Source organism: Abramis brama (genome assembly GCF_963993115.1).
Source record: "Abramis brama genome assembly, chromosome: 1".
Lineage (NCBI taxonomy): Eukaryota > Metazoa > Chordata > Actinopteri > Cypriniformes > Leuciscidae > Abramis > Abramis brama.
Window position 1 is genome coordinate 79,025,216 of NC_139963.1, and position 10,435 is coordinate 79,035,650.

A 10,435-nucleotide genomic window follows, 5' to 3' on the forward strand; every position below is an offset into this window, starting at 1 on the left:
GAGTCTCGAACTAGACTGCACACTAAAGGAGACTCGAACTAGACTGCTCACTAAAGGAGTCTCGAACTAGACTGCACACTAAAGGAGTCTCGAACTAGACTGCACACTAAAGGAGTCTCGAACTAGACTGTTCACTAAAGGAGTCTCGAACTAGACTGCACACTAAAGGAGTCTCGAACTAGACTGCACACTAAAGGAGTCTCGAACTAGACTGCTCACTAAAGGAGTCTTGAACTAGACTGTTCACTAAAGGAGTCTCGAACTAGACTGCACACTAAAGGAGTCTCGAACTAGACTGCTCACTAAAGGAGTCTCGAACTAGACTGCACACTAAAGGAGTCTCGAACTAGACTGTTCACTAAAGGAGTCTTGAACTAGACTGCTCACTAAAGGAGACTTGAACTAGACTGCACACTAAAGGAGTCTTGAACTAGACTGCACACTAAAGGAGTCTTGAACTAGACTGCACACTAAAGGAGTCTTGAACTAGACTGCACACTAAAGGAGCCTCGAACTAGACTGCACACTAAAGGAGACTTGAACTAGACTGCACACTAAAGGGGTCTCGAACTAGACCGCACACTAAAGGAGACGAACTAGACTGCACACTAAAGGAGACTTGAACTAGACTGCACCCTAAAGGAGTCTCGAACTAGACTGCACACTAAAGGAGACTCGAACTAGACTGCTCACTAAAGGAGTCTTGAACTAGACTGCACACTAAAGGAGTCTCGAACTAGACTGTTCACTAAAGGAGTCTTGAACTAGACTGCTCACTAAAGGAGACTTGAACTAGACTGCACACTAAAGGGGTCTCGAACTAGACCGCACACTAAAGGAGACGAACTAGACTGCACACTAAAGGAGACTTGAACTAGACTGCACCCTAAAGGAGTCTCGAACTAGACTGCACACTAAAGGAGACTCGAACTAGACTGCTCACTAAAGGAGACTCGAACTAGACTGTTCACTAAAGGAGACTCGAACTAGACTGTTCACTAAAGGAGCTGGACTGTGAGCTGAGGAGGCTCCAAAAAAAAAAAACAAAAAAAAAAATTGGAGATCAAACAGCTGGATAAAACTGATCTCAGTATGTGAACTTATTTAACCAAGTAACACTTTAGTATGAATATTTATTAATGCAACTTTCTCTTGCTCTCTTTCTCCCTCCCATCCCACAAAACCAATAAAACAGTTTGAGGCCTATCTGCAGTTTCAATGTGCTTTTATTAAGTGTAATATTGTATGGTTATTGCATCTACATCTGCACCAGCTGGGTGGTCAAGTGTGATCGGGTCAGTTTCATCAGGGAGAAGCTGGTTTTGTGGTGTTTCTCGCTCCTTTCTACTGGTGGCTATATTGTGCAGAATGGCACATGCAGCCACTATCTGTGATGCCCGCTCTGGTGACTCTGAAGCGCCGAACACAGTTGAAATGTGCCTTTAGGATGCCAAAGGTCATCTCTATCTTCACTCTGGTTTTACTGAGGGCCACATTGAAGCGGTGCTGTGGCCCTGTCTGAGGGTCATGATAGGGGGTTATTGTGTAGGTTTTTCTATCTCACTTCAAATTAACAGTGTTTTGTACTGTACCAAATTTAACTTGCTTTCCTCAAAGCGCTGACATAACACAGACTCATGGAAAATTCATGAGTCAAGCACTGGAGCCAGGCCATTTGGCATCCAAACTTGTGATCACACGTTCATGACCACAAGTCATCTGCAGATGAAATGTTTAGTAGATCATTGTTATATCTGTTAATGTTACTATTAATTTAAAGATTCATCTCACATATTCACATCATCTCTACCTGAACATTAAGGCTGTGATAGGACTTCCTATTAACATAATCTGCCTCATGTTCCCCTAGAGCAGTGGAGATTATAACAATACATGTTGCAATGACTTTAGGGAATCCTATCATAATATTAACAGAATAATACTAAAAAAGATTTAAAATAATTCTTAACATGTATTATATTGTATAGTACATTTGTTAAATTTGCTTTTTGAAAAAAAAAAAATTGTGCTCATGTGATGTCACCCTATCAATATATCTAAAATCAAATCCAGGTGCTGTCAATCAAGAAACAAGATAAAATAATATTTTATTTAATATGACCAACACATGAATACTAAAATGAAAAGCAGTTAATATTCAGATTCTGTCTACTGGTTATGCAAATTATAAAACCAAATTATTTTACAAATACTAACCAAACCACAACCTGTGCTAACCAACCCAAACACGTCAAGCATTACACAACATAAATTAATACTTTATGACTTTTTGCGTTTCTCAAAAAGCCCGACTCCATTATGGCCATTTAGATAGCTCTTCCGTTGTGGGAATGTTACAGGTGATCTTTTGTGTGTAGACCTCTGGCAGGGGGATGAACTCACTCTCTTCCAGTGAAGAAACGTCCAACCCACTGACTCTAAGAGGGCACAGACTTATCCTGGCTCATTGTTCAAAGAAGAATATTGGTCTTTCTTCCAGTAATGTTGAGTTCCCTCATAAGATCCTCTGTGCAGAAGCTTGCTTCTTTTTGAACTTTAACCCTGTACTGGTACAATCGACAACAAGCACTCTGTGTAAATCTGCATGCTTCTGCCTCCAGCTGTGAATCTTTAGATGTGGTCTGTGGCGAGTTCACGTGCACATTGGAAGCAAAACTGCCTTTGGATTTGGGTTTCACTAGCACTTTGGGCTTTCCTCCACTTGGGCTTGAGTCTTGGATATCACCAAATATTGGGTCTGACACAATGTTAGCTTGTTTTCCTTATGATTTGTACTTGATTGATTTTCTTATTTTCAAACAAAACAAGACATTATTTAAACAATCATTACTTGACATATAACCAAACCACTAAATCGTGTACATAAAACAAAACAGTTAATCAATAAATTGTAAAAATATAAATAATAAGTGAATACATAAATAAATAAAAAAAAAATATTTTTTTAATAAATTATTAAATGTTCCCTTTCAAGGGAACTCGCGTTGCGTCGAGTTTGACGCTATGGGAACGCTTTGCGTGATGACGTCTTGAAGCACATGTAAAATCAGTCCAATGGTGTGGCGGAACGTCAGAGGCGGGTGACGTCACGTACCAGGAAGCTATAAAAGCCGGCCTGAAACAGAAAACTAAAGCTTTCTGAGTCTTCAGTTGCGCTCTGTGTGAAATCTGTCCTTGTTATTTGGTGTTGTCTGTCTATATCATATATATATATATATTCAGTATGGCGAGCGAGCAGCAGTTTAGAGTGTGTGTCCATCCCTGCCCGCGTTATTTAACGGGAGGTGACACACACACTCTTTGTGTTGTTTGTTTGGGAGAGGAGCATGCCCAGTCAGCACTCGAGGGTGGTGACTGTGTGCATTGCTGTGCGCTTCCATTGCGTACGCTCCGATCCCGCTTGGCTCGGTTCAATCCCGACCACGCTCCCCAGGGCTCGGGTCCCGCCGCTGCCGAGGCACGGCGTCGATCTCAGACCTGGGGTTCACAGATGGATTTATCAGTGGATGTTGAGACGGGCTCTGCCTTATCTCAGCATCCGTCTGATAGATCCAGTGCCTCTTATCAGGGTGTGGAAGCACGCGCTGCGGTTTCTTCCCCCCCGATAGAGGTACCAGTACTGCAACTATCCAGCTCTGAGGAGTTGGATGTTGTGAGTATTGTAGCTGAGTCTGAGGATTCGCCACCTCAGTCTCATGCGTTTGAGGAACTGCTCGATGTCATTACTAGAGCTGTTGACAGACTGTCTATTGAGTGGCCAGAAGATAGGCAGGACGTTCGTTCGAAAAGTAAGCTCGACGAACGCTTCCTGCCATCTCGTGCGCAGCCCCAGCGCAGGAGCCTGCCGTTTTTCCCCGATCTCCACACCGAGGTGTCGAGATCGTGGGCGAAACCAGTGTCATATCGAGTGTATACTGCACAAACATCACACTATTCATCCATTCACAATTATAAAGAGCATGGTTATGGGGAGATGCCGAAGGTGGAAGAGACGCTCCCGAGGTGGTGGAGCTGATATGGAAATTTTAAGTGGATCTGTTTGCGTCTCGAGAGACGTCTCACTGTCCACTTTGGTTCTCCCTCACGCATCCAGCTCCTCTGGGACTGGATGCTATGGTACAGACGTGGCCGAGGCTACGTCTGTACGCCTTTCCCCCAGTTGCTCTGCTCCCGGGAGTTCTGGAAAGAGTTCGCAGGGACCGGGTTTGCCTGCTTCTTATAGCCCCGCGCTGGCCGGGCAGAGTATGGTTTCCCGATCTTGTGTCCCTCCTCGACGGGCCTCCTCTGGAGCTACCCGTCAGGAGGGACCTTCTGTCCCAAGCAGGGGGCTCGATTTTTCACCCCCGACCAGAACTGTGGAACCTGTGGGCTTGGCCTCTGAGGGGGCCCAGCTCATAGAGTCAGGTCTCTCAACTGAGGTTGTTGAGACCATTCTACAGTCCAGAGCTCCCTCCACGAGGAAACTTTATGCCCTGAACTGGAGAGTATTCACCTCTTTGTGTAGTGACCGTCGGTTGGATCCAGTCAACTGCCCAATTGGTACAGTTCTGGAGTTCCTGCAAGAGCGGTTCACTGCAGGTCTGACCCCGTCCACTTTAAAGGTTTATGTGGCGGCCGTAGGTGCTTACCACAGTCCTTTGGGTGGAATGTCTGTGGGGAAAGACCCCTTTGGTATCTCGTTTCCCTCGTGGCACTTGGAGGTCCTCCTCCCTTTCGAAATCGGACCAGGAGGCGAATAATTTGCTTTGCCCTGTTCGGGCGTTAGACGCGTATGTCCACAGAGCTGCCCTGTGGCGTAAAAGTGACATTTGCTCCCCTAACAAGGGAGGTCCAGTGTCTAAGCAAAGGATGAGCAGTGGGTGGTTGAGACTATCTCACTTGCTTATGAGGCGGCTGGACAGCCTTCTCCTTTGGCTGTCCGGTCGCACTCTACGAGGAGTATGGCGGCCTCTAAGGCCCTTATATCAGGAGTTTCGTTACAGGACGTTTGTGATGCGGCAGGCTGGTCCTCACCGCACACTTTCGTCAGGTTCTACTCTCTGGATCTAGACTCTGCTCCAGGGTCTCATGTTTTGTCTTCCTAGTGCTGCTCACCAGATTTCACACAGGACAGACATTTGTAGCTATGGAGGCGTTGGTATAGACGTTCCCATAGCGTCAAACTCGACGCAACGCGAGTTCCCTTGAAAGGGAACGCCTCGGTTACGACTGTAACCTCGGTTCCCTGAAGAGGGAACGAGCGTTGCGTCACCTTGCCATATCTCCTTCATGCCTGTCAACACGACTTCAGACTTTACGAAGCTTTCGTTTTCTGTTTCGGGCCGGCTTTTATAGCTTCCTGGTACGTGACGTCACCCGCCTCTGACGTTCCGCTACACCATTGGACTGATTTTACATGTGCTTCAAGACGTCATCACGCAAAGCGTTCCCATAGCGTCAAACTCGACGCAACGCTCGTTCCCTCTTCAGGGAACCGAGGTTACAGTCGTAACCGAGGCGTTTTTGATTAATGAAATTTGAAGAAATAAAACAAAATATAATATGCTTATATAAAATAATAAAAATGAAGGGAGATCCGCACACGAATATCAGCCAAAAAGCTCACGAGATTTATTTACAGATGCCACAAATAAATTGCTGAAGTGCAAAAACGTTTTCGGGATCAACCCTTCATCAGTGCAATGTATTACCAACACCTGCAATCATTTATATACTCATTACCGTAATACATGTAACATATCACAAACTGATTTTATCCCATATCAAGTCACATTTTTACATCAACTACATGATTATACATGAATATCACAAAAATCCTCCTTTCCAAAACCAATCTTTGATAACATTTAGAAAAAAAGGATTAAATTGATCAACATAAACATACATATACTCGTTGATTATCACACACGATCATTATCATCATCCCTATACATCACATGCTAAGACATGGGGATGCATACAAAAACATTTATAGAAAATATTATTTATATATAAATAGTATTTATAAAAAACAATTGAGAGTATTTTCCTCATTCATACCCAAAGGATATAAACATTTTAGGTCAAAAATCCATTTACATTCCCTCTGCAAAAGCCTCCGCTCCAAATTACCACGCCTGCGTAAATGTGTTATCTGTTCTATGACAACGAAATTTAAATCCGAGATTGAATGGGACATCTCCTTAAAAAGACGCGCGACAAGATATTTTTGGTCTTTTCTTCTGATAGTGCTCATATGTTCAATGATGCGTGTCTTAATTTTTCTGTTTTTCTTACCTACATATTGTTTGTCACATGGACAAGATATACATTGGTGGAGGCACATAATTGTATCAAAAAATCATCAGTGTTTTTCAGATATGAGGGAAGATGTTCAACCAAAGGTCTTAAAATACGATCTACATACTGTGATATAGGTTCCAGTAGACTATCATTGGAAGCTACAATAGGGCGCCCCAGGGGCTTATTTACAGATTTATGTACCTTAGGTAGAGCATACATGACAGGCGACGCAGGAAAAATCATTAGTCAGGAATTTTAACTCTGATTGATCTATAAGACCCTCTTGATGTAATTCAAGTAACACCATGTCAACCTCCATCTTAAACTGATTGGTAGGATCATTATCTAAGTTCATGTAATATGTTGCATCAGTTAATTGAGATGTCACTTCAGGAATATAATCCAATTTATTCATCAGGACTAGACCACCACCTTTATCAGCTGGCTTCCAAACCACATTAGATTTCTTAGATAATTCAGTTAAAGCCATGCTCATGTGTGTAGCGTCTTTGTCTGGATTGTGATACTCTATATTTTTTTCTTTTAGGCCAGTTTGGCCAGTTATAGAAAAAATAAACAACAAATAAATGTGCTTATAGGGGGACAAAATCGGCAACCGGTATCAGAATCAGTCAATTTGCTTGTAAATTTTTTTTGGAACTGGCAATGAAAAATCCAAATCGGTGAATCAATAATAAAATATAAAATATTATTTCAAATATTAAATAAAACATTATTTAAAAAATCCAATAAAGTCTTGTCACTGTAAAAAATACAGCTTTCAAAGAGCAGTGTGTTTTTCTAGTGTTCTTGCTAATTAATTTGTAGTTTTTAAGAAGACTTGTGCAAAAAATCACTACACGGGGTGTAAAAATCTGTATACCGGTGCTCTCTGGATGTAGGGGAAATGTGACTCATAAAAACGTATCAAACCAAGGCACTCGAGAGTTAAAGAAAATGTATATAAAAAGCCTTTATTTCATTACGTCTGTAGGCAATTAAAAATAGTTTTCAAATAAGCGCACACAGGCTCAATAAGCGCGGCTATTGAGCCTTCATCAGGGTGTGGGTGACAAACACAGTTCTAGTTAGTCATGTGACAATCACCTGGTTACGTAATATAGAATAGTCAAAAATCACAATAGAGAAGAAATTATTAGATAAACTGGATAAAATCGCTCTGAAAATGATTCGAAAAACATCATTTTGTGTGTGTGTGGTTATTGTTGTAGTTTGGATGTGGACTCTGCTGTTGGCTTAGATGCAGGGTGTTGTCCATTAACCATGCTCTGGAGCGCTTGAAGAGGTGGGATTCATGGTTCACTTCTAGTGTGAACGGAACCACTATCTTACTATTTATTCACTACTGTTATCATTACAAAAGCAAAAATCTTTATTACTACTTGGATATTACACTTTTCAATGCATTTAATCACTCTCGGGTTCAGAACAAGGCAGCCGTGCCTAGTGTGAGTTTAGAACAGTTTTCAGAACTGTCTCTTTATTATTATGGTTATATTCATCTTTATCTAGAAAGCTGTCTGTCAGTGTGCGAGTAGGCCTACTGAATATGAGCTCTCTTTCACGGCATGCTGCACTTTTATTAACTCTTTTTAATATCAAGCACATCTCGCTCTTTATTACTCATTTGTCCACGATACTTAATCGTTCTGACGGGTCAATAACTCCTGACCACTAAAAGCTGCACTGATATATTTGCATACCTCAATATATAAATCATTGTTTCATGAATAAAAGAGGTATTCGCTACATGTTCCTCCATGTTAAGAGCTTCCTGAAGAGGGCAGTGCAGTGTGGTGACACGCACACACTCACACACACACACACACACACACACACACACACACACACACACACACACTCAGTGGAACCTGGGGCCATGATGGTAGTTGAACAAGCTCAGGGTTGCAGGATTAGTTTTGAGTTGACAAAACCAAACCAATCCAACCAGGCTTTGTTGGTACCATGATGCCGATCATCAACTCTCTCTGTCAATTCAGGCTTTGATCCTGAGTTTAGCTGTGACATCAGTAGCGAACAGCCAATCACAGGCTGAGAAAGAGTGAAACCGCGATTCATTTCTCGCGAGAGAAGCATCGCGATTCTCTTCTGCAGAATATTACGAGATTGAACATTAAGAATTTTAACAAATTTACACAGCAAGAAGAAAATAGCTGTCTATGAAAGTGTATTGTGAGATGATATTGCGAGAATTTAACTTTTAGTCCTTTTATTGCTTAATCTGTTGATTCTAAAGCATATTTATATTACCTTTATACATATATTTCTTTAAACTGCGACTAAAAGTAATTGATAAACTAAATTTTGTGTGTGATCGATTAAAATAATTACATAAATAATATCTAAATCATACAAAATGATTATTCTAAATAAGTGTTAGCACTAAAAGCCAGACAGTTTTGTCTTTACAAATCATTTGCTATGTAGTGACCTTTAATTTGGAGTAGAAATAGGGGGAGTGACTTTATCCTTTGCTCACATTGATTTTCACAGGTGTTCTGTGGACAAGTGCAACAAGTGTTTTTTTTGTGTGTGTAGACGTTCCCCTCTCTGTATGTTTTCGGGGGCCATGTGACGCAGCTTTCTATGACGTTTCGGCCCCTAGCACCTCCAGGGGCCAAACGAGGTCCAGTGACACGTGCAACTTTTTCAATGCGATTTCATAGGTACTTTGTGGACGGTGGTCCGATTGCCCCGAAATTGACACATACGTCCTGTCACGGGCCCCGGGGACGGGTTCTAGAGTTCCGTGTCCACATATGCTTGTTTGGCCAAAAAAGACCCCCTTGACCTGGAAGCGCCTGTGAAGTTTGAACTGAATAAGTTGCACATGGGAGGCCGGAAATACAGGGGTTGAAAGGTCGCAGCGACTTCAAATTTCGCATCGTGGTAGTCGAGGGGCCCTCGGTTCTAGATCCTGGATCGCAGGGTTCTAGATCAGTTCCAAGTGTGTCTTTTTGCAGTGCAAATTTCTCCTCACTTTGGTTCAGTTTGACCTTTCAAGAGGGTATGTCTGTCTTTGAGTGCAAGAGGCCAACCATTCATTTGACCATGTGCTTCGTGAAGGGTGGACAGAAAGGTCCGATTGTCACGAAAATGACATATGCGTCTCGTCACGGGCCCCGTGGATGTTATCCAGAGTTCCGTGTCCTTTTGACCTTTTTTCGCGCTAATTGGCCACCAACAGCCTAGCAGAATAAGTTGCACGTGGGACATCAAATAAACAGGGGTCAAAAGGGGTCAAAAGGTTGCAGCGACCCCAAATTTCCCAAATTTTGCCCCCGGTTCTAGATCCTGGATTTCATGGTTTTAGGTCGGTTCTAAGTCCTAAAAAATAGCAAAAAATAAACTTGCCATCTCTCGACCTAGCCCGCTCGCTATGTCGCAGAGAGCCACGTGACGCAACTTTTAGTCGAGTTTGGAGCACCTCGGGCCCCCGGGGGCCGGGCGGGAGCCACTGACACATGCAACTTATCCCATTCATTTTCACAGGTGTTTGGTGAACATCCCACAGAACGATCCCAATGGCTCAGAATGGCTCCAATTTGAAATATGTGGCCCCTCAGGGTCCTCTTAGACAGTATGCAAAGACTGGGGTCCGTGGTACCCTGTTAAGTGCTTAATTTGCTGAGCTGGGGATGTTCTGGACTGATAATTTTCCTTGAATATTATTTCAGATTTTTTTTAGAATACTTGCCCAACTCTGAGGGACGCAGGCCTCGAACGTGTGGCGCGGGAGTGCATGACGGATGAGTGTTCGACGCCCCGAGGCTTTTGCACAAAAACAAAGGCTGATTTGACCAACTCAAACAGGAAGCGCCCACGTGCAACTTATTTGACATGACCCAGATATGCTTTCTGTGGACATAGCATTTTTATGCATATTCATAATATTTATAAGCTGACATGTATATGAAACAGTTAAATGGAGTTTCCTGTGTGGTTTACAGTAGGTTTTACCTAATAAAACCACTGTAATTATGAATTATGACCTATTAATGCATTGACTACAGACCTGTCAAATAGATCACAGGTGGGATGCTGTTTTCGACTTGAAATTTTCAGCTGTTTCAGGGTACAATTCAGCACA